Genomic DNA, 24,258 nt, shown 5'->3' with positions numbered 1-24,258 from the left:
ACTGAGGTTCCTTTTCTACTCTCTAGCTGCCTGCTCACTCAACCCACCTTATTCTCTCTCTCTACTTATTGCTACCACCATTCTGTCTTCCCTTTTATATATTTCTTTTCTTTTCCCTTGCCATTTCCACTTTCTTGTCCTCACTACCATTTTTCACCTAACTATTCTTTTCTGCTGCAAAAGCATTGCAATTGCAAGCCAAATATATGTCTAGCCAGGTTTCTTGCCCACACTCTTGTACTAGCATATTTTCTTAAGCACACAGCTTGAGTGTAGGCACATTCTGCTCCATTAACTGAGCATCTGCTTCAGGGTAGACCAGAGTGTGGGGGAGCAATGGAGAGAGCCAGGTTGGTGAGCACAGGGGTGGAATGGGGAATCCCCTTACCTGATAGCCCCAATGCCGGGTGTTCTGACGCTGCCACACTCCAATGTTTTGCAAGTTGGTGCTTCCTCTGGATTGAAGGAGGGAACCCGGCACTGGTGATTTTAAGCCCTGGCCAGCTTGGGACCCCAGAGGACTGGAAGATAGAGTGCTTCCAGAGACAGCCGGGACCAAAAGCAACAGTCTCTGGCAGAGGAAAGGAACTGCCAGTAGTTGGGAGATGGCGGGAATGCAGCCATCCCTGCACTGGCAGCACACTGACAGTCCCAACCTGGCAGCAGCTAGAGGGGCAGCACCAGGAGCCAGGGAAGACATGCACCTCAACATATAGCTGCCAGTCAAGAGCAGTGAGTGCAGGATCCACAGACTGGGCATCCCAGTGTAGTGAGTTCTGGTTTCTTTTTTGTTTCTTTGTTTTTTCTGATTCCCAGTTTGTTCAGGCCCCTCATTGGAGGGCCTGTCAAGGTAGGAATGATGCTGGTGCATGAGAACCATATCTGTTTTAGAGTGAGCAGTGCCTGGGCTATTCCCACTATAGTAAACCTCTGCTGTATTCATCCAGAGAGGTTTTAAGGACTTATGCTGAGCTAAAGCATGGCCCTGTTCTTTGAACATAAAGAAAAAGGATGTCAGGCACACAGACATGTTACCTGAAGGCAGCTGGGTAAAGACTCTTTATTTTTTTTCTTTCACCATTATGTCTCTTTGCTGAAGCCATTATTACTGTAACTAGCATCAAGAGGCATTGAGCCAAACAAGCAGACTCTGTATGCCAAGCGGAGGGAGGTGGCTGTGAAGAGGCTGGGACAGAGAGGTTTTATTTGTGTTTTGTTTCTTTCTTTGTTCTGTGGTGCTTGCAAAGCGCAGGAAGGAAGTACTATGCCTAGATACTAGGGTGGGAGTGTAGGGGAAGGAGGAGCCCCCAGAAGATCTGATAGGAGGTCATCAGAGAGAAAGCGAGAGTACAGTACAACAGGAACTACAAATAAGGATCTCCCTAGATTGTTCTATCAATGGCACAGCCAGACCGGACACAAAAGAGGCATGGGCCACAACTATATTGGGTGACCCCCTGACACCGAGGAATGAATCTATTCATACACACTTAATCAGTGACCTGGAAGGAGGGATGGCATGCAAACTCAGCAAGTCCTTGGATGACATCAAGCTGGGGGGAGTGGTAGATGCACTGGAGGGTAGGGCTAGGATTCAGAGAGACCTAGAAAAATTGGAGACTTGGACCAAATGAAATCTCATTAGCTTCAATAAGGACAAGTGCAAAGTCCTGTACTTAGGATGGAACGATCCCACGCACCAGTACAGGCTGGGGACCAATTGGCTAAGTGGCAACTACGGAGAAAAGGACTTGGTCCTTACAGTAGATAATAAGCTAGATATGAGTCAGCAGTGTGCCTTTGTGAAGAAGGCTAACAGCATACTGGGCTGCATTAGTAGGAGCATTGACAGCAAAAAATTGAGGGAAGTAAAAAAGCATTTTGGAGATGACTGAAAGTTTTGAATTAGTGTCCCCTGTAATGGAGACATAGGGCTTTGTTAAGGTGGCTTCTGAAGCTATTAATCCCTGGATTGTCTATATATTAATATCTGAAACTAGTTTTAAGCAAACTTTAGGTGGCTTAAAGTTGCACCACTCCAGGGTGTAATTCATCTGTGTGGCTACTCCACATAGATGAGTTAACTAAGTTCCAGTCCTCTAGCACACCAGGATACAGTATTCCCTTCCTCACTCTCATATTCTGTGTGGACAAAATTTCCATCCCCTGAACGCTATTGCCCATGGAGTGGTTCTGGCACCAAGTCAACTCCCTCTCCTGCCTGCGGGGTTGTGACAGTCCTATCCCCAGGAGCACAACCCCATCCAGAACACATGGTTTGCATAGTTTGCAAAGCACATGCCAGCTACCTAGATCACAGAGAGCAGATGGGTCCAGGAGGCAGCTTTTGTGGGGGGGGGGGAAGGTAGGGAGCTGTATTGGGTCCCCATGAGCTGGAGCTTCCCTCCTGGGGTGGGAGCAATAGCTCCCCCAAAACAGCTTTCCTTCACCACTCTCACCTATCAGCTACCCCAGGAAACATGACCATCACTCCCCACATCCCAACCCTAAATCCAAATTTATTAAAACATGAAGCCTTCTTTAATTTACTTCATCTTTATTTCTTTTAAAATTCCTTTGGTTTTCTTGTTTTTACTTTTTATTTTATCCTTCAGTGGCCGACTTCCATCATTTCACCACCCATCCCCCACTCCGATTTCCTTTTCATCTTCCATTTCATTACTCATCCCCATCCTATAAACTCTCCACCTCCCATCTTCATGTTCATGCCCCAGCCCCCACAACCTATCTCTTACACACCCCTACCTAGAGCAGGGATATAAGATTGTCCTGGCTCACCAGCCTGTAGTGGCAACTCACAGCTCTATGTCATAGTCAGGGCCCTGCTTGATGGCCTTCTAGGGGCAGATTACAGTTGTGCAGGAGACAGTCAGAGGAGGTTTTTAGCCTTAAGGTATGACTGTTCCAAACTTAAACTAACACTAACACTGATCAATGTTTGAGCAGCTCAAAGTGACACATGTAACAAGGCCCACAGATAAGTGTCTACATTACATTGTAAATAACTGTGACACTTGAAATTAGTGGGTTTTATGAGATTACATAGCAACAGACCTTTTAAAAGACAGACATTCTATACTGAAGATGGCATTTACTTTTCAGCCAGCTCCTAGCCAGACTCAGTATCCTAAAAAGGATTTATGCACATTACTAAACAATGAAGCAGATTTAGATTAGAAAAACAGATCACTTAAAGAAAAAATTATATCTTGATAATTGGTTAATTTTTGTGTAACAATGTGGAGATGTAAACCAGTACAGAAATGTAAGTGTTTTACTATTATTATAGTCAGTATAATGATGTCCATCATTGCAATCATGCTCCTTTAGACTAGAGGGACCAGAGCTGTGCTCAGAAAGATTATAATCTTTTAGCTCAGCCAAAATAAAATAATTTAGTGAAAATGTATTTGGAAAGATATACCATTAAAAATAAAATGACTAGACTCTGTGTATATGGTGTATAAACAGCATAAACTTTTAGACAGTGCAGTAAAAAATGTATGCTAGAAATAGAAATCTTTTCTATTGCATAAGCAAAATGGGTTACTGTGAAATACAATGACTAGGGCCATAAAACAAAGAAAGTACCCTGAAAAGAGAGATTAAAAGGTAGTCATATTTCTGAGTGTAACTTTCTGAAGTTTTGCAGTATTGTAAACTGATGTGAAAAAGCTATTATTTAGGAATGCTATGACTGAAATACTGGCATGCTAACACATTTGTGATGAATATTGAAAAACAAGCTCACTGCATGAACCTGGCAATAAACACAGACTTATTGTTATCCCTTTTGACTTGATTAACCAAAATCTGGGTGCTGTAGATTGCTTAAGGTAGGAGGAGAAACTGGTGAAGGGACAGGTATGTCTTTGAGGCAGTTTTGGTTATTAGCAAAGAATGCACAAAGTCCCATCTCCCTGGCAACAAGAGGAACAAACAACAAAGGAGATCATTTCTTTGTTTGTAATTCCAACCCTCTTTTGCCCAGCACTCAGCCCAAATACACTCTAAACTTTTTCTCAAGGCCATTTCCACAGTGATTTTACTCATTGGCTTTGTCTTCTTCTGCTGTTTCTTCTTGTTTCTCTTTCACACATGGATATTCCCTCCCACCTCAATCAGTTTTCTGCCCTTGAATTTATTAGGTCACAGTGCAACCTCCCCAGGATAAAATGTCTAACTCCTAACCCAACCTTGTTTTTTTTGCGGGGGGGACAGTACCCTATTATTTCAGCTGTCTGTTCATAAAGTGCCATTACTTTTTACATATATCCTAAATGAAAGGCAGCTGTTACAACCGTCAATGTCACATTGAGTTTATACCAAACAATACCAAAGTTTAAAATAAATAAAGGGATTTTATTCTTCTTCTTGACATTACCTAAGGCTCATCAGCTCTTAAACACAGGAGATATCAGTCTTGTGTAGTGTTCTATTGGAAATGTAAATGGTTTTCTGCAATATAATTGTGTCCTGACTCATGAGAATTGTAGCACGAGTTAGTTAGCAATAGCCTGGTTAAGCTATCAAGCTAAGTGTCTTACCAGTTCCCTGACATGTAAGTTATTATATTATATATGGTATAATTGTTTCATGAAAGAAAGCAGCAAATCCCAAAACTCAGCTTGTCTTTGGTAACATATCTTTTTAAAGAAACAAAAATACAGGATTAAATTCAGTGGTGGTGTAATGAGAGATTTATTATTTTATAGGTTAGTGCCTCAACTTGGGACTGGCACTCATAGTGAGGGTAGGTTAGAGTTGTTCTCTGACAATACATGGATCAGAGCACAGCTGATCCTCAGAAGCTAGACTTACCTAATAGATGTGCATTTGACTGATGCTAACTTTTTTCTTAAAATTTCTCAACCTTGCCACCAGTGGTTGGAGTTCTAGTGCAGCAGTTCTGAACCTTTTTCAATCGACATACCCCTTGGTATTAGAGTGAGATTTCACATACCCCCTTTCAATAGGAAATTAATTTTTTAGGCCCTTTGACCTGTGTTAAACAATGTATGAAATATATCTCATGTACCCCCTGATGAGTCTTCACGTACCCCCTCAGGGTACATGTACCCCCAGTTCAGAACCTCTGCTCTAGTGTATAGAGTATATTCATCACTAAGAAGAGAAATACTGCACTTAATCGATTCTCCACCTGGCTCATTTGAACCAGTGGGATTTCTGAACCTATGAAAGGGGGATAGGATATTCATTCTAATGAAATAATTAGAGTTAAATTTAATTCTTCTCTGGTGAGGGCACAACAGGCATGAACCAACAAATGAAGTACTATAGATGATCTTCAAAGAACAGTGGTAAGGTCAGAGCATTTTAGTCAACCTTGGAATTAAGGTTTTGTGAGGGACCTGACCACTGGACCATGCAGAAACAGGCTGTAATCTCAAAGAAATGGCTAGAGATGGTACAGAACAGTAATTTTATAGATACAGTGTTCTATAATATGAAGAGTGAAGATAATACACATTTCACATTGATTGAGACCATGGTACAATCCCCCAAAATTTGTCTACTTGTGTAACAAGTAGAGTTTACTGAGGCCAATAGCAAAATTATCTATTGCTTGAGGTCAGCATTACCAGAACTTTATTTCTTGAGAGAAAATTGTTTCAAATCCTCTTTCCTGTGACACTTGCACTAGAGGTGTCACTATAGCAACTTGTCTGAGGTCAGCATGAACGTTGCTAGGCAGCATGATGCCATAGGCTATAGCTGAAACTTGGTTCTGTTGTTTTCAGTAGTTAACAAGATCTATCTGATTTAAAAGACACTTGTCTAAAAAACTTTATGACTGAAAAAGCAATTGTAGATAGGGTGCATGTAAGAGGAGGTGATGTGAACAGAAGAAAAGAGTGCCCAGGTAGTGCATTTCTAGATAATCATAGCATGCCTCCAGTGGTGTTACAAGTTACGAGACAGAAGGCAGAGTGACAGCCATTTAGGAAGTGCAATAACCTTCTAGATATGCACTGCCTGGAGTGTCTGATTGTCACTACAAAATGGAATCTATCCATTTGTGTTTACAGAGCATTATTAACATGGGCATAAGGGAGACAGAGTGAATTAATTCCTTCAGAAAGTGGATGCAAATAGATGGGGAGTTAAATGAGCATTTACAAAAAGTAACAGAACTCTAAAAATGCAAGACAAAAAGCTGGTAGCAGTTTATTGGAAAAGGTAAAGGCAAATTGAAAGTAATATAGTGACCATTGGTTTTAAGTAGAAAAAATGGCTAGTAGGAAATTATACATGGAAATCAATAGGAGGTGTATTCAAATAGGTAAGTTAAATGTATTCCGATGATTGTTTTTATAAACAATAGTACAATATTAGAAACATAAAGGAAAATATTATGCAAATAATTTGCAAGGTAAGTTTTAGTTTGATCCCAAGCTTGTTATGACTTAAACGAGAAAATAGTAAATTACAGTGTAAAATGATTTTCTGTTTTGTTTATCTGTCTAATCATTTTGTCAACACTCCACTCAAATAATAAATGTCAAACATTTGAAAGGCATGCTGTAGTTAAAAAATAGAAAAAATTTGTGAATAATTTAAAAATAAAAAGGGGATGAAGAAAGTTTTGATCAGCTCTCAGATATTTAGTGAACAGCAAATCATAATAAATATGTTCAGGAAATAAAGCATCGTGAATTATTTGCTATACTATAAGCATGACTTTCTTTGATATACGTTTAGAGAGAGGCTAGAAAACATATTCAGAAACAATATCAATCCTATTCATTGAGGAAAAATGAAATTAAGTTGGAAGAACATTGATGTGTCAGAGAGAAGTTAATGATGCCTAAAGGGAAATTGGGACCAAACAAACCTTGTGAGGAAAAAACAGTCTAGAAATCTTTATTCTATGCTTAAAAAAACAAAACAAAACAAAAATAAAAACACAAAATACTAAAAGATTAGAGTTAATGAAGGTGCCACTTGCAGATAAAGACACTGAAAAATGCATAGTTCTTTCCTTAGTCTTCTATCTAAGGGTATGCTATCTCTTCAGCGTGGCACAGCTACAACAGGAGGTATGGAGATTGGCCCTGCTCAGTACAGCCTATTGCAGGGACAGGCAATTATTTTGGCTGGAGGGCCACTTACTGAGTTTTGACAAGCCATCAAGGGCCGCATGTGTAGCCCCGCCCCTTGACAAGTGCTCCATACCCTAGTCATCATCTTGTGTCTGGAAGTCTCTCCCCCTCGCCCCTGACCTTTGCCACCAGAAGTCCTTCCCCTTGCCCCCAGAAGTACTTCTTTCAGCAAAGGGTTTTGCCATCTCAGAACCAGAAAAATACCAAATTATATTTTAAAAATGAAATATTGAACATCTGCAACATTCATTAATTTGATTTCAAAAAAATTTTATGTTCCAATTTACATGTGTTTGTGTAATGTACATAGAGGTGATTGCATAATAACTTAAAATGAAGTCTTGCACTTGTATATTGTGGTGGGTGCGGTGGGTATAGGTTTGTGGGGGGCTGTGGGTGTGTAGGTATGTGGGGTGTGGGGGAGGAAGTGGGTTTGTGGGGAGGTTGTGAGGGTGAATAGATGTGGGGTGTGTGGGTGTGGGGTGAGGGAATATGTGAGTGTGTAAGTGGATATGTGGGGTGTGGGTAGATATGGGGTTTGTGGGAGATTGTGAGTGAGGGTGTGTGGGTGTGGTGGTCGGTGTGCATGACAGTGTGAGGGGAGGTGTGGGTGCATGTGTATGGTGAGATATGTGTGGGACTTGTCCTACAAACACACACTCTATCCCTCCCTCATTGTGTGCATGCGTGCGCGCACACACACACACACACACACTGTATCTCCCTCCCTCATTGTACACACACATATACACACCACAAAGAAGACTGGTCAAAAAGACCCCCCTGGAGCTACCTGGAAAACAGTCATCTCCAGATCTAGACCACACAGAGCTAGGACCACTCCTCCCCTAGCACTGCATAACTGGTACACTCCCCTTGCTATGTAGGAGGAGTCTCCAACAGAGACATATGAGGAGGAGGTAAGTATTCAGTCGATAAGTATTCCCACCCCTAGGAGGAGACACTAGATGGTGGGGGGGGACTCTCCTGAGGGGCACAGAGGGATCTATCTGCCATTCAGACCCCTTAATCTGAGAGGTCTGCTGCCTCCCTGGGGCCTGCATCTGAGACATTCCAGACAGGATCCCCAGGCTCATCCATCTCCAACTATTACCCCATACTCCTCATCCATGTCGGCATGAATGATACAGCTGGTAACTGAGTCATGAGTGACTACAGGGCTCTGGAGGCTGGGCTCAAGGGACTAGGGGCTCAAGTAGTTTTCTCTTCTGTGATCCCTGTTCCAGGCCACAGAGCCAGGAGGGAAGGCTGTGTGGAAGGGGTCAACAGACGGCTCAGATGGTGGTGCTGCTGCAAGAGGTTTGGTTACCTCCACCACAGCACACACTTCAGACAGAGAGGATTTCTACGACAAGGTGGCATTCACCTCACACAGAAAGGTAAGACCCTGTTCTCAGCCAGAATGACTGATTTACTGGATAGGGCTTTACACTGACCTTGCTGGGAGATGGGGAAACTCCAAGTGGAGCATGCCCAGGGAAAGGCACAGAGGAAAGCTCCCTTGTGGAGGACACTAGCACAACTGTTTCTGAAAATGCTAACCAAGTCCTGGACTTCAAGAATGCTGACTTGGACAGGTTCAGAGCATTAGTAGGGGAGGTGATGAGGGACCAGGAAGGGAAAAGAAATGGGGTGCACAAAGAGTGGTCCTTGCTCAAGGACATGATCCTTGAAGCACAAAAGAACAACATTCCTGCAAAGAGAAAAGGTAGCAGGAGGCCTGGCAAGCCCTCTGGGCTTAATAGGGACATTGCGGTCCTTTTAAAAAAAGAAAAAAGAGCTATTCACACAGTGGAAGCTAGGGACAGTCCTCAAGGAGGTCTATACTTTATTGGCCAGGACTTGTAGGGAAATGATCAGGAAAGCCAAGGTGGCAACTGAGTTTAGGTTAGCCATGGGAGTCAAGGATAATAAGAAGTCTTTCTTTAGGTACGTAGGCAGTAGAAGGAAAACAAATGGAAGTGTGGGACCTCTGCTTCACACCTCAGGACAGCTGGTAACCAACATTCAGGAAAAAACTGAACTCCTGAATGCTCACTTTGCTTCAGTATTTCACCAAATGGGGAAAGTCAAGCGAGATAAGGCTCATAGGGGGCATGATGAGACTGTCAGCCTCCCCACTGTGGATGCTGAGCAGGTATAATACCAACTAGAAAAGCTAGACATAAGTCAGCAGGACCAGATGGATTCCATCTAAAAATACAGAAAGAGTTGGTTGAGGTTATCGCGGAACCCCTGGCAAAGCTCTTTCAGAATTCATGGTGCACAGGGGAGATCCCTGAGGATTGGAAGAGGGCCAACATTGTGCCTGTCTTTAAGAAGGGGAAGAGGGAGGACCTGGGCAACTATAGGCCAATCAGCCTAACCTCTATCCTAGGGAAAATCCTGGAAAAGCTCATTAAAGAACCTATGTGTAATACGCTCACGGAAGGTAAGATACTGAATGATAGCCAGCATGGCTTTGTCATGAGTAGGTCTTGTCTTATCAATCTCATCTCCTTCTCCAACCAGGTCACTTGCCATCTGGACATGGGAAACAAAGTAGATGTTATATACCTAGACTTCCAAAAGGCTTTTACTCTAGTATCCCATGATATCCTTGTGGGAAAACTGGAAGATCATGGGCTCAGGAACTCAACGGTTCAGTGGGTGGGAAACTGGCTAGAGGGTAGGACCCAGAGAGTTCTCATGAACAGATCTATGTCATCTTGGCACAAAATGGCCAGTGGTGTCCCTCAGGAGTCTGTGCTTGAACTGGTGCTTTTCAGCATCTTTATCAATGATTTATAGTTTCATAGTTTCATAGTTTCTAGGGTCGGAAGGATGTGGATGGGGGAGTGAAAAGCTCGCTGGCCAAGATCACAGATGACACCAGGTTATGGGGCAGTGTGGCCATGCCAGAAGATAGGTTGCTGACACAGGCAGACCTGGACAGGCTAGAGAGTTGGGCAGACCAGAACCAAATGAAGTTTAAAATTTCCAAATGTAAGGTGCGCCATCTGGGGGCAAATAATCCTCAATGTACATACAGGCTCAGAAGTGACAGCCTGACTTGCACCATGGCTGAAAGGAACCTAGGGGTAATGATTGACCACTGCATGAACATGAGCCATTGTGTGATGCAATGGCCAGTACGGCAAGCAACACATTGACATGCATCAACCGATGCATCTCTTAGTAAAACTAAGGAAGCGATACTCCCATTGCATTCAGCACTGGTGAGCTTGCAGTTGGAGTACTGCATCCAGTTTTGGGTCCTGCTCTTCAATAAGGATGTGGAAAAACTTGAGAGGTCCAGAGAAGAGCCACCCATATGATCAGGGACTTGCAAGGCAAGCCATATGAGGAAAGGCTGAGGGAACTGGGCCTCTTTAGCCTAAAGAAGACAAGATTGAGAGGGGACTTTATAGCAGCTTACTGCTATATCAGAGGAGTATATCAAAAGCTCAATGAACAACTGTTCACTAGGGCACCCCAGGGAAGACCAGGACCAATGGTCCTTCCTGGAAGGCCGCTTCAGGCTTAATACCATGAAGAACTCCTTCACAGTCAGGGTGACCAGACTGTGGAATAAACTCCCTCCAGATGTGGTGCAGTCACCTCCCCTGGAGATTTTCAAAAGGAGACTGGACAGTCACCTCGCTGGGGTCACTTGACACCAGTTGTCTTCCTGCCTAGAGCGGGGGTGGGGTGGGGGGGAGCTGGATCTGATGATCTGCAAGCTCCCTTCCCTAACAATCTATGAATCTATGAAAAACATTCTTTCCCTCCCTCACTACATACACACACAAACAAAAACGCACACACACTCTCTCTCTCTGTCCCTCCCTCACTGCACACACACACTCTCTTCCTCCCTCCCTCCCTCATTGCATGGACATGTGCAAGCACACAAACACATGCACACCACTCCCACTCCTGGCTTCAGGATACCAGTGTGGGTCCTGTGCTCCCATGGTCCAGTGATGCAGCCAGGAGCCACATGGTGCTGGAGTAGCCAGCGGGTGAGCGGGGAAGCAGTGAAAGCAGCAGCAGGTTGGGGGAAGAGGCAGTGAGCAGGCATGCAGTAGTGCTGCAAGAGCTGGGCAGGAGATCAGGGTCCATACCAGTGACCCAGGGCCAGCACCAGTGGGGCCTGGAGCAGGGCGGCAGGAGCATGGGGCATGGTAGGGCTCTATGGAGTCAGGCTGGTTCCTCCTTCTCCCTGCTGGTGCAGCCCAGCCTGGCTCCACAGAGCCCTGCCAGCCCATGCCCCATGCTCCTGCCACTCTGCTCTGGGCCCCCACCAGCACTGGCCCTGGGACTCCAGTGTGGGCCTTGTGCGCCCAGCTGGCTGCCACCATACTCCCATGTGCCCGCTCACTACCACTCCCCCTACCTGCTGCCACTTTCACTGCTTTCTTGCTGCTGCCTCAGTGCTCCAGCACCACATGGTTCCCGACTGCATGACTGTGACTGCAGGACTCAGCAGGAGCCAGCCTGGCCCCGAGGACTGAGGCGATTGCCTACAGTCCTCCCTGCCTCACACTCCCCCACCCCCCCCGCACTCCTATCTGAATTTCCTTCTCCAGGAGAAGGAGGGAGCAGCCCCATGGTCCCAGGCCAGAAGCCTCTGGTAGACAGGGCCTTCTGGCTGTGGGGGATGGGGGTGGAGGGGCTGGGGAGAGCAGGACCGAGCAGGCCTTGCTGCTGGGCTGCTGGGTCCTGCCGTCGACTCACCCTGGGTCCTACAGTCCCTGACTCCTGTCATCTTTGACAAGCAGCCAGGAGTACATAAAAATTAATTTTCTAGATTTTTTAGGAGCCCCACAGGCTGGATAGAATGGCCTGGCAATCCAGATCCAGCCCACAGGCCTTATTTTGCCAACCCCTGGCCTATAGCCTGCCACAGTACAGAAGAGAATCCAAATTCAGTTGGGAGAGAGTTGCTGTGCAAGAAGTACTGTTACTGAAGCACTCTCTTGGGAGATGCAAGTCTGAATCCTCTCAGGCAATGAAAGAAATTAAACCTGAGTCTGTCACTTCCTGGGTGCTGCTTGAAACACTTGGCCAGCACTGCAGGCCAGATAAGAGGCACACAGCCATTCTGTGGCCAGATTGGGCCTACAGACTGGCCCCAAGCACTGGATCCAGCATGTGCCCTGGACTGGCCCACATACAGTGAGCACTTCCAACCAGCCCTTCTCACTTACCCCTAACCTGCCCTACTCACCAGCTCATCTGGCACACACTTCAGGTGGCATGTGGGACTGAAGCCAGTGCATATGCTGCATGGAGCAAATGAGGCCAGTCCGGGGCACATGCTGTATATGGGTCTGGCCCAGTGTGGGCGCTACATGCAGACTGCACCCTGCTGTGTGAAGCAAACACGTTGTGTGCAGCCATAAGTTTCATGCAGACCAGACCAGTTCCACATGTCACATGCTTCACACAGGGCCATTTTGGGGTGTGCAGCTTAAGGTGGTTTGAGCCAGATCATTGGGCTCTGCAGGCCAAATCTAGGACATTCCCTGTACTAGACTAACCTATAAGGGGGGGTCATCCCTTGAGTTTGACTCAGGGGTTCCTACTGCATTTCGTGTGGAATTCAAATTGTAACATGTATTGATATGAACACATCTGAAAATGCGTTCGGTGTGAACAAATCTGAAAATGTCTACAAGGGCAATTCCCTCAGGAGATTTAGGGATGGGAATATTAATTTTTGGATCCTGATTAAGTTTAGGTGCTGAACAGGTCAGCTATGTCAAGACTGGGAGTGGAGTAACTATAGTCACATACGGCAAAAAACATAACTACATCAGGCATTTAGGCATGAATGCATGATTCAGGACATGACATGAGGCAAACTACAATGGCCCTGGGTGACTTAGATGCCTAAAAACTACACCACTTACACATCTTAGCAATGAAATAGAATTCTTGCCATAGCACTGCTGAAGTGGTTGCAATATTCTCTCCTCCTTTCTGGTATGGAGATGAAATCTCTGCACCACCTGAATCTGGATATTTAATGCCTTACAAAATCAACTGAAAAGGAAATTAAATATGTGCAACTGCAGTAGAACAACAAAAACATATTTCAGATGTTTTCCCCATTAACTTTGTAGCCAGAAATTGTGGGAAATCCTTTGATATACTCAAGGGATTGATTATCACTGATAAATGGATCAGCTTACAGCACTGCTTTGAAAGGAAGCCATTTAAAGGCCCAAATCAAGTCTCACTAGAGACAAAGGGAAGACTTGTGTTACCTGTACTGAGTGACATTTTGAGCCCAAGATAAGAAGCTTTCAGTATGCAAATATCCTGAAAAGTATTGAAGTGTATTCCAAGATGGCAAAACGTAAATGTAGACAGACATCAGCCGTTTAATGAATAAGCCAGGTAGAGATGGCTTTATTAAAAACAAATTCTACAAATAATTTTTAAATAGAATTCTAAACATAACATAGTGTAGATTTCTAAAGCATCTGTTATGAAAGGTGAAAATGAAACATAATAGAAGCTATTAATACTTCAAATCTAGATGTATTTAGTATTAAAAAGTGGATTGCAATCATGGCTCTGTTTAGCAGTAAAGTAATTATTGCTTTTCAGGCCACTTGTAGGCCTCGGACACACATTACTTCTGGGGAGATTATGTTGTTAACCATGCCAGAAATAGCAACTGGCCACACATTCTCAGACTTCATTGCACCATAAAATTACAACCAGCAACAAAGATATTACTTGAAAAATGAGTAATATCTTTGTGGCTGGGTTGTATGACTCCATAACTTGACCATGTGGCATGCCATGCAAGGACTACCCAGGGCTCAATTCCAGGGCCATCCCAGTCAGCCCGCAGGGTCCACTCCAGGGCAGAGACAGCCCTTTCCAGCTGACAATCAGTTTATCAGGATGGCCCCAAGATTCAAACCCTGGGCCTGCTTCAGTCTCCCATCAGCTGGCAAGCACTGTCCTAGGATTTGAGTCCTGGGGCAGTCCCTGCCAGCCAAAGATTAGCTGATCAGAATGGCCCCAGCTCAAACATCAGGGCAGTCCTGATCAGCTGATCATCAAGCCCCAGGGCAGTTCCAATCCACCAACAGCAAGTTGATTGTCGGCTGGGTTTGGGGATCACAGTGAGGCTGAAATGGCCTCATGCATTCCCATAGCCAGCTGATGATCATCTTATTGCCAGGCACCTAATCTCCCAGTGCAGGGGAAGCCTGGGATCATGATCATAATCATGATCATAATCATGATCCCAGGCTCCCCCTGCACTGGCAGTATGGTGTGTTTGGGATCTGTTCACATGTTGCATGGCAGGAGGTGCAATTGTTGAGATTGGGGATCAGATCCCATTGCACCTTTAAGTGAACATCTGTCAGATGTCTGACATCTGTCAGACTCATTTCTTTTACAATGCCTACAAGTACCCACAAAAATTTACTCAAGTCTGGGAGTAGCTATGTGAGCAAGTGGATAAGCCTAAGAATCTTTTCCATTTAGGGCTGCTGGCCTGCTGTGTGATCTTGGACAAGTAATTTCACTGACTGCCTCTTCTCTTGCGCTTTTACAGTCTGTTTATATTGCAAGCTCTTTGGCCATCAACCATTATGTGTTTCTATAACATTTAATATAATGGGGCCCCAGTCTCAGCAGGGGCCTCAACTGAAGGAATCACATTTTTCATTACATTTTGAAAATAGGGCAAAATGTAGCCCTTTAAATAGAAAAGTAATTTCCAAGGAAACCTGACAGTGACAATGATTATTGAATGCATTCTCCTGCACACTATTCTTTTGATAGGAGATGACACAGTATGATAAAATGAAAAGTAAATAGAGTTCTCATATGTTTTACTCTTCACATTGATCAAAGCCCTCAGGAGTGGCTATTTTAATGAGCAGAAATGTCTTATCTCACATATAAAGCATTTAGGTGGATGACAGAGGACACTATATTATAACTTCAAGATAAATAAGCAAAATGCATAAATATATGCTGCACAGAGCTAAGTGAAAATATGGAAGGATATTGTCCTTAATGCTACTTGGATATGAACATGATGATTATATGGGGGAGATAGCTTCACCTATGTGTTAGCAAAACCCTGAAAGCCCTGAGCTGTAACTGGTAAGTCTGGACACTTTTCAATTCCTGAGCCTGCACCACCACAATAATATAAATGTTGAAATTTACTTTGGCCCCCAGATTTCTTTCTAATGTCTAATCTCTCTTTCCTGTCCACAGCTCTTGCAAATGCTGATCACAGCAGCAGACACTATAAGTAAAAAATGACTGCCTTTTATTCCCTTTATAAGTAAATCATCTGAAAGAGACCAGAATGGGAAGAAGCAGTCTCTACTAGATTGTATATATGGAAGGGAGAGAGAACATCACACCATAGGGAGCAATCTCCACCCCTGTAAAGCACAGTACAGGAGACACATTCCATAGAATTTCCAAGAATGCTTGTGTGCCTTCAGGTGCTATTACCAAATGCTACATCAAAGGTAGTGCATAGAATTGTTAAAAAAAAGTGATAGTGATAGGATGATGATAGAAAAGTAGGGCTGGAGGGACCTCAGATGGTCATCTAGTCCAACGATGCCAAATCTTGTTGCCCCCTGGCTGGATGGGTGGTGTCCAGTGGTGACATGTAGGGGGTGCACAGGGGTGCACCGGCACCCCCTGGGAGTGCTGGTGCACCCCATGACCAGCTGCACTCCCTGCTTAGGTGATGGGCAGGGGGGGCAGGCAGGAACACCAGTGCCCCCCTGCAAGCATCAGCCAAGGTGTAGGAGCTCTCACCAGTTGATAAGTTTTGCCGTGGGGGGACCCCCTCCCACGGTTGCCAAGATTGGCCATGGAGGGACCCCCGCCCCCACCCCATTGCTGACTGGTCACTGTGGGGGCATGTGCCCTCCCTGACTAAGGTGACACCATTTGCCCATGGTGGTGTCAGGTCCATCTGTGGGCTACTTGGTCTGATCTGACTGTACAGCAAGGATTAATTGCCACCACTTCCCTGCTGCCAAATATACCAATATGTGGGCAGTTCCCAGGCAGATGTCATGGCTCTGCAGGCAGAGGGTTGGGCAAGCCCCATCTCAAGGCAAGATCTTCTCTGACTAAACCAATGAAGATAAATTTGGGTCTAAACTGGCCTTAAAAACTACTAAGGAGGGAAATTCTATAACCTTTTGTTGGTAAGATTAACCACCCATATAGTATTAAAATTCTTCCTAATATCCCGCCTTAAATTCCTTTGTTGCATTTTAAGATTGCTACACCTTGTCCTGTCCCCTACAGCCCGTTGGCCCCCCAAAGCATTCTGTAAATCAAGAAACATTTGAAGAGTCAGTCCCACCAAAATCAAGCACCCAAGGACATAAATATAAGAATATTTTAATAGGAAATTCTATAATCAAAAACAGGTTAGGTATAAATAACCAAACACTAAAGGTAAGGTATATGAAGCAAATTATTAAAACTGATAAAATGTGCATTAATTTCAAGGAATAATAATATTATTAATATTAGAAATAAACTAATCTTAAATTCTCTGGGCACATCCAGCTGAGTGTGCATGTGCCTCTTATGGCATCTCAAACGAGTTTGAGATAACACAAGAGGCATGCTGAAAATGAAAAAATGTTTCCCACACTGCATATTTGCAGGGTGGGGTCACAATTTGGTACCTGAATTTCCAAAACACCTGGGAGAAAAGCAGCACAGAACACGGTTCCTCACTGTGCCCTGAGGCAAACCAGGGCTTGGACCTCCAGAGATGCTGTGACAACCAGAGTATCTCTATGGTGTCCCTTGCTACATTAGCACGATGAGTTCATGTGCCTGGCGAAGCAGGAGTGGCGCAAGACTGACCCAGGGCTGTCCCCAGTAAGTAGGGACTGGGGGTGGCGGTAATTTCTGGGGGGTTGCTTTGTGGGGGGGCTAGTCAGAGGGTGTGGGTACCCCGCAAAGCCCACAGACCTTCCCTGCAGGGTCCCAGCCCCCCCACGCAGGGCCCATAACTCACCCGTGCAGCAGTAGCAGGCATGGGGCACTCAGAGCCTGCTGCTGCCAGCCCCCCCATGGAGCAGCCCTAATCGGCTCAGAGCTGCCACCACTTTTGACACTTGTAGTAAGAACTGCTCAGCTCACTGGGGCATGACAGGGGGTTGTGCCACTTCAGGCAGCACTGGGGCCACTTGCACTGTCACCCTGGGGCTGGCACCACTTGCAGGGACCACATGTCATGCTGGGTCCCAGGTGGCAGGCCCTTCAGGTGTTTGTGGCCTGTGCAGGTGTAGTCACCAGGCAGCGCATGGCTCCAGTCAGTTTTGGGAGCTGCATATAGCAGCAAGGAGGAGAGCCAGGATGGCCTGCCTCAATCATGTGGGCCTCATGTGCAGGTCCTGGGACTAACCAAATCTGAAACTTAATGGAATTGATGGTACAGTTTGAGTAGTTCTCCCTCAACCATGTGTGTCATGTTAGCCAGTTGGGTGTGGAAGCTCGGCTGCCCGTTATGTACAAGTTGAGTAGCTCTCCCTCAACCTTGTGTTGTGCTGACAGAGGTGAAACTTGTTGACTGGTGCAAGACAAACTTAAGCGTTAGCCAGTCGGGTGCAGAAACTCAGCTGCATGTCATGGGCTGAGGCCTAATATAAGGGACTGGTATTGGGATTAAGAGGGACCTGGGGCATTAGTCCTGTGCCATGAGGGGTGAAAAATTTCAAATGGTGCTGCTTAGACTGGAATGGAAGCTTTTGCCAAGATTGTTTCTTCAGCTTGGTATTGGGATTCAAAGGGGCCCGGGGATTGGTCCTGTGCCGTGCGGGATGAAATCCTATGACCAGTGCTGGATGAACTGGAACGGAAGCATTTGCCAAGAATGTTTCTTCAGTTATAATCAATGAGCACCCCACTTGAGGGTCTTCTGGACTTGGCCTCAAGGAGCTGTCCTGGAGGCCATGCTGCTTGGACTCAGGCCATGGAGACTTTTCCCCAGTGGGATCAGAATCTCGTAATGATTGCTTCCTATCTGGCCACGAGGTGTTATAATCAGATGGTGCGTGATGACATCACTCGATTCTGGGCCATCTGGAACCATAGTCTTGCTACAAAAGCAGCTGTGTTGCATGGGGCATGCTGAGCTGATTAGCCAAATGACTCTAAATAACACAAAGGTGGTCCCCTTCGGAGGTACGGTAAATAGCCAAATGCCTCGTCATCTAATTAGTGACGTGCATGAATGGATGAACAAGATTCCCACTGTCCCTACCTACTATCTAGCATAACCACAGCCAAAGGATTGGGCTTGGCAGAATCAATGGGGAAAGAAGACCCTGTTGAATTTGACTACTCTGGCACTCTGAAGAGACTTGAGAGGTGTAGAGGACCCTACCTTGCTGCGATCTATTGAAAGTCAGCCCTTGACACAAGCTTTTGTCTCATGTGCAGATCCTCCCAAAACACCCAACTGACCACTGCCTCAGATGAAATAATTGCCCACCCCTGTCTTCCTGTCTTCAGGTGTCTATAGCCATGCTCAGGGGTGGGGTGGGGTGGGGTGGGGTGGGGTGGAGTGGGGGGTTAATCAGAGTGCATCCTGGACATCTACTTTAATTAAAACACTGTAACATCATATGTATTCAGCTTCCCCTGTTTCAAAATGGCTGTGGAGCATTTAAAGCTCTAATGAGTTAGAATGCCCCTGCCAGAAAATATGCAAGAGGTAAGGGCTTTTTTTTGTGAGCTCTTTTACTGGCCCAAGGATATAGTTAGAAGAAATGTTAGACAATTTTTCAGCCACAAAGATATCACCAGAAAAAGTCTTTCTTCAAAAGATGACACGAAACAAATGTACAACAACAAATATGGTTCATACAACCCACCCAATCTCAAATTTCTATGGCCAATCACTAATGTTTCAGTCAAAGGCTAACTCCCCACCCTGCAACCAACCAGAAAGCAAGCTCTGCAATTAAAAAACATTTTTTCCTTCTCCTACAGATGGACAGTAAAATCCATGAAGCATGAAAGTAACTGATTAAATACAGTATGCAAATAAAAAATAAATATGGTACAAGTATTGTAAGCATATTCCAAGCTCAAAATGGAAGAGGATACAAAATGGAAGGAAACTTAATCTGGAATGGGACATCACAACTACTCAGTCTAACCTTCTATTACATGCAACACAAATTCCCTGAACCTAAACAAAAGTACATCCATGAAGACATCAAACTTACTTCAAAAATCCTGAATTAATTCAAGCCTATACCTCCCCATACAAAATTTCCTTCTTCTGAATATCAAGAAGTTATGCCTTCTCTTCAGACTACTTTCTCTACTTTCAGCCTGTCTCCAAGATCCATAAGGCACTATCAGTGAAGTCAAGAAGCATTACATAACCAGACACCTCACATATCCCATATAAACAGTTCTTGGACTCTGAAGGTAGAGAGGACAATCTAATGGACCTCTTGTAGCTTAGGTCTCTTCCACTTTTTTAAAACACACACATGAGGTTTGTTGTTCTTCAGTAATAAGGTACTACTTCATTGACAGATTTTCTGAAAATACCTGTAACTGGACTTGCAATTTCACATGACAATTTTTTCAGTACTCTAGGATGGAGAGTGTCTATATCCACAAGTTTCATCCCAACAAATAATTCAAGTTTTGCTTCCATCTCAGCAGACTAATCCTGCAGTAGAAAACAGAGTATAACATATCTTTTAAAATGGGGGAGTCACCACTAAATATTTAATTTTAAACTATACTTTGTAGGGCCAGCCCTATGTTGAGGGAAGATAAGACCTCTATTGTCCCATGAGAACACTCCAACTACCATATTTACTTGACTCTAAGACGATGTTTTTTTCCCCAATCAGTATGGACGGGAGGATTGACTTATATCTGAATACTGGCCTGGGGTAGGCAGCAGCTCAGCGGCCAGAGCTGGAGTTCAGCTGCCACCTGCCTCAGGCAAGGGTGGCTTGTTCAGTGTGGGAGGGGGATTGCAGCATGGGGAGTGCAGGGGATACTATGCAATGTGAGTAGAGAGAAAATGGGGGAGATTTCATGGTGGAAGAAGGAATGTAGGAGAGACCACACAGCCTGCCCCCACCCCAACTGTCTGGACCCCCCAGTCACTCCCCACTTCTTTCCCTCCACTTACCTTCAGCACTGGCTCTATGTCCAACCCAGCCTGGCCCAGCTCAGAACTCATACAGTCCTAGAATCATAGAGAAGTAGGGCTGGAAGGGACCTCCAGAGACCATCTACTCCAACCCCCTGCCTGGGGCAGGATCATCACTTTGTAATTCATCTTAAATTCAAAGCTATCTTGGGTTTAAGTAATATGGTATTAGGACATACATGTAAAGATATGCAATATGTCTATTGCCCAAAGGAAGTTTGCCCCAGCGTAGGGTATAAAATGTGCATCTTGCAGACTGGATCTAGCCCATGAAGACTCTCTGTCTAGCCTGTCTGGCTTCTAGCAGACCACCAGAAGTTGGGGAACATGGTCTGCCACAGAATGCAGAGACAATTGACCCTGCTGACTATTGCCATCACTTGCCACCCCAGCTGCGCCCAAATCCTTGTTGCGCCCATCAGATCCCTGCCTTTTCTAGACCTCCATGGAGCTACTGCTGCTCACAGACTCCTGTCACCAGACCCCTTGTCATCTCTGGACACACTGCTGCAGTCACCAGAGCCATCACTGCCAGTGCTGGACCTGCTGCTGCCACTACTAGGCATGCTATCATTGGACCCCTGCCACCTCTGGACCCACTGCCGCTGCTGCCAGGGTTATAACAATGGTCGTCTTCATGCCCTGGGCTGGAGCCAATCTGTGAGGAGCTCCACAGTCTGGATCCAACATAGTGCCCTGAGTTCAACACCCCTGTTCTAATGTTCCCTTTTTCTAATGGATAAACCTAAATATTTCATTTATTTATAATATATAATGTATAATATACAATATATATCATGGTTATACCAAAGGATTCCAACAGAGATTGATTTTATTTTGCTTCACCTTATATACAAGCCTATTGTGAAGAACAGCCCCTGCCTCAGAGCTTTTACAATCAGAACAGACAAGACAGACAACTGATGAGAAAAACAAAATATTTTTATCCAGAAAAAAAACTTTGGTCAGTCCTAGGCCACTCAATGTAGTAGTTTAAATTTAATGATAAACATACTCACCATGCATACAATGCTCACAAAACCTTTTCCAAAAATGTATTTAGCATATTTTAAAGTTATTGAATCTAATTGTTATTGGAGCTATAAATTTTCCATAAAATTTGTTCCCTAGAGCTAATATATGACACATTTGAGAGTCAGGTCATGCTACACCAATGTTTTCCTGATCTTTAAATAGTATTTAAAAACAAAAATGTGAAGTATTCATTGTTTTGTCCTAAAAAGTTTTTTGTCTATTGCTACTCTATATGTACATGTATATTTGTGTATACTCTAGAATGTAGTAAAATACAATGTTTGCCTGATTACACAACCATTGTTCTTTTTGGCAAAATGGTCCATCACCATGGCAAAACACATTCGTGATGAATGGAAATGCCAAAAATTGAAAGCAAACAGGTGCAAGGAAACTGAAATTAGATCATTTCTGATTTTTAATTATTCATTGCTATATAGTTAGTCTTATATAATCTAGCTGTTATGCATTAAAGCATGATATCTAAGCTTCCAAGGTTAGGTTAGTCAGGCAGGATCTGCCTGCTATGAATCCATCCCTGATTGCCCCTTAGCATTATTTTACCAGCTGGTTCCCCACAAATGTGATCCTTAACAATTTTCTCAAAGGTCTTGCCAAGGATAGAGGTGAGACTAACTGGCCTAGAGTTACCTGGTTCCTCCTTCCTCCCCTTCTTGAAAATAAGGACCACCTTTTCCAATCCTCCAGGACCTGTCTCCACCTAATTCCCTAAGTATCCTAGGATGAAGATCATTAGGGCCTGTTGACTTAAATACATTCAACCCCTCCAGGTGCCCCTTTACTAGGCCAGCATGAACAGCTGGTGGTTTAGTATCTATCCTGGGCTTACCTAAAGTCCCAATGGGATGCGTATTTGTATTCATGTCCAGGAACACAGATGCAAAGAAATCATTTAGAAACTCTGCTTTGGCCATCCTGTTACCAGTTGCCCTAGTTCATCCTGAGGGGGCCCTAAGTTACCCTGCACCTCTTTTTTCTTCCTATGTACTTAAAGAATGACTTTTTGTTATCTTTGACTTTTGCTGCCAGCCTAAGCTACATTTTCCACTTTGGCTCTCCTCACTGTTTCCCTGCTCAAGCCAAGCAGGTATACTCCTCCTTGGTGGCTGCCCCCTGCTTCCACAGCATGTAGGCCTCTTTTTTCCCCTCCAGGCTCTCCTGGATTTCCCTGCTCAACCAAGAGGGTTTCTTTTCTTTTTTGCTCCCCTTTATGTGTACTGGGACGGTCCTTTTCTGTGCCTGCAGGGTTAGTGCCTTGAGAAAGGCCCACCCTTCCTGGACTCCCATCTCTCCAAGGCTTTTAGCAGTCAGTCCCTCCCTAACTAATCTCCTGAGCTTGTCAGAGTTGGCCTTCCTGAAGTCCAGCACTTCCGCCCTACTAGTTGTCTTCCCCACCTTTCTCCATATAGTAAATCCTATCAATAGGTGGTCACTATCCCCTAGGTTAACTTGTAGCTGCAGATCCCCCACCAAGTCATCCCCTGTGGCCAGTACCAAGTCCAGTAAGGCATTTCCCCTAATGGAACACGTATCTCCTGCAATAGGCAAAGGTCCTGTAAAGAGGTTAGAAACTTTCATGAATGGGCAGACCTGGCTGCCTGTTTCTCCCAGCAGATGTCTGGGAAGTTTAAACCACCCATGACAACCAGGTCCTTGGAGCGCATTGCCTCTGAGAGCTGTCTCAAGAATTCTAGGTTTAACTCGTCCTCCTGGTGTGGGGATCTGTAAGAGACCCCCACTACCAAGTCCCTTTCATCCCAATCCCCCTGTAATCTGACCCATAGCACCTCAATTTGTCCTTCTTCTTGGCCCAGTTTAACTACAGAAGATGTATATTGCTCCTTAACATAGAGAGCAATGCCTCCTGCCCCCTTTTTCCCCACTCTGTCCTATCTGTACAGCCTGTAGCCCTCGATGCCCACTTCCCAGTCATGGGTAGGATCCCACCAGGTTTCTGTTAGTCCAACCAGGTCAAATTCTTTATTTTCAAGCAGAAGTACAAGGTCCTCCTGCTTGTTCCATATGCTCCTAGCATTAGTAAAGAGGCATCTAAGCCCCTCAATGGATGCCCTTACTACTTCTCCATTCTGATGCTTAGCGGGGCCCTTGTTACTTACCTGGACTGTTCCAGCACCTACCTTGAGGTTCGTCGTTCCTGGCCTCTCCCTGTCATCAACATCCCCATCCCCCAATGAACCTAGTTTAAAGCCCAGCATAGGAGATCAGCCAACCTGTAAGAGAAGAGACTCTTACCTCTTGGAGAAAGGTGTAGCCCATCTTGTCTGAACAAGACCTTATCCTGGAAGTGCAGGTCGTGGTCAAGGAATCCAAACCCTGTATGATGGCACGAGCTCCAAAGCTGCAAGTTGACCTCTCTGACACAATTGCTGTGGTGCTGTTCTCAACAGCTGATTAGTAGGATGGATGAGAAGACCACCTGTGCCCCTGAATCTCTGAGCCTGGCTCCCAGCGCCATGTAGTCACTCATGACCCTGCCTGGACTGCTCTGGGCTGTGTCATTCGTTCCCACATGGCAGAGGACCATGAAGCTGCACAGAGCCTAGTGTTTCACTCCACAGCTGTAGGGGCAGCAAACTAAAACTCCTTTTCCACTTAGAATTTGCCCTTTCCCACCTAGAATTAACTCCTTGAAGGCATTTTAGTTTGCTGTACCCCAAGTCATTTAAGGTGCATTACACCGCCAAATTTCCTACAGCAGCTGGAATAATGCTCAATACACTGCTGAAGTGTGCAAGCACTGCCACCATTAAAGCAGCGCAAAAGCATTTAGCCTGCTTTAAAGTGGCATGCACACACGCTTCTCATTTCATCTAC

Source organism: Gavialis gangeticus, unplaced genomic scaffold (assembly GCF_001723915.1).
Source record: "Gavialis gangeticus isolate Ggan-Ray unplaced genomic scaffold, GavGan_comp1, whole genome shotgun sequence".
Classification (NCBI taxonomy): domain Eukaryota; kingdom Metazoa; phylum Chordata; order Crocodylia; family Gavialidae; genus Gavialis; species Gavialis gangeticus.
Note: the sequence above shows the minus strand (reverse complement) of the source record.